Source organism: Fulmarus glacialis, unplaced genomic scaffold, assembly GCF_000690835.1.
Source record: "Fulmarus glacialis isolate BGI_N327 unplaced genomic scaffold, ASM69083v1 scaffold3314, whole genome shotgun sequence".
Classification (NCBI taxonomy): domain Eukaryota; kingdom Metazoa; phylum Chordata; class Aves; order Procellariiformes; family Procellariidae; genus Fulmarus; species Fulmarus glacialis.
This window is the reverse complement of record NW_009208507.1, coordinates 570-2,045: the sequence shown is the minus strand read 5'-3', so window position 1 is coordinate 2,045 and position 1,476 is coordinate 570.

The following is a 1,476-nucleotide window of genomic DNA, read 5'->3' as shown; positions in this document are numbered from 1 at the left end:
AAAGTCAGTTGCCTCCCCCCCGATGACTGATGCCCAGCCAGTTCCTGAGCAGCGGCCACCCCTCCCCGGCCAACTCCTCCCGGTTCTTTTGTTCAGCATGATGTCATATGATATGGAACATCCCTTTGGCCAGCTTGGGTCAGCTGTCCTGGCTGTGTCCCCTCCCAGGTTCTTGTACACCTCTAGCTTCCTCGCTGGCAGGGCAGTATGAGAAGCTGAACAGTCCTTGACTTAGTGTAAGCACTGCTCAGCAGCATCTAAAACATCAGTGTGTTATCAACATTATCCTGTACTAAATCCAAAACACAGTACTATACCAGCTACTAGGAAGACAATTAACTCTATCCCAGCCAGGGATATCCAAAACCACGTCAATAGCCACCCCTTATTCTATACTATCTACATCATGCCCAGCTCCCACACTTTCCAATACATCCCAATTAATCACCACCACCTTTCCTGTCTTTTGATACGTACACACAGATATCATTCCCTCAATTTACGGGCCATCCCTCTAAAATGTCCATTGAATTCATTTAGTCCATGACTTTGGGCTGTCATAACAGTCTTTCACGGCAGGAGAGATGGTGTGTAGAGTTGGATTGTTGCATGCTGAGGCCAGTTCTGGTTCCATCACTGCTGTGCTTGTCTGGTTCTATCATCACTGCACTTTACTTGGTTTCATCAAAGTTCATTCTTCATTAATTTAGGTGATTCTTACTGTAATACCGTTGATATGGCATATAGCAACCATAGAAGTGATGAAATGCAGTATTATATAGCAATTAACATCATACAATTCAAATAATTAGCTATTTTCACCCAAAATCAAATCCCCTTGAGGTACACATCAGACTTCCCCATCCTTCCACATTATCCACCAAGTGCACCCAGGTTCTTGAGCAAAAGCAATCCCATGGATGGGTTTCCCTTTGCCCAAGGCAGGAATAACCCAGACTGTCTTCCTCAGCATACTTTTTATGTGCACAACAGGGACTTTATCCCTGTATACAGCACATAACAGTTTTGATTGGGCAGGGCCAGCTCGATTGAAAGATCCCCTAGTGTTGACTATCCAGGTGGCTTTTGCTAAATGTGTATCCCACTGCTTGAATGTCCCACCACCTATTGCTCTCAGCGTAGTCGTTAGGTTGTATCATTCGATTTTCCCAGAGGCTGGTGCATGGTAGGGGATGTGATGTACCCACTCAATGCCATGCTCTTTGGCCCAAGTGTCTATGAGAGTGCTTCGGAAATGAGTCCTATTGTCTGACTCAATTCTTTCTGGGGTGCCATGTCGCCATAGGACTTGCTTTTCAAGGCCCAGGATGGTGTTCTGGGCAGTGGCACGGACCATGGAATATGTTTCCAGCTATCTGGTGGTTGCATTGTAAGCACATGGTGCTTGCCTTGGTGGGTTTGTGGGAGTGTGATATAACCAATCTGCCAGGCCTCCCCATATTTATATTTCAACCA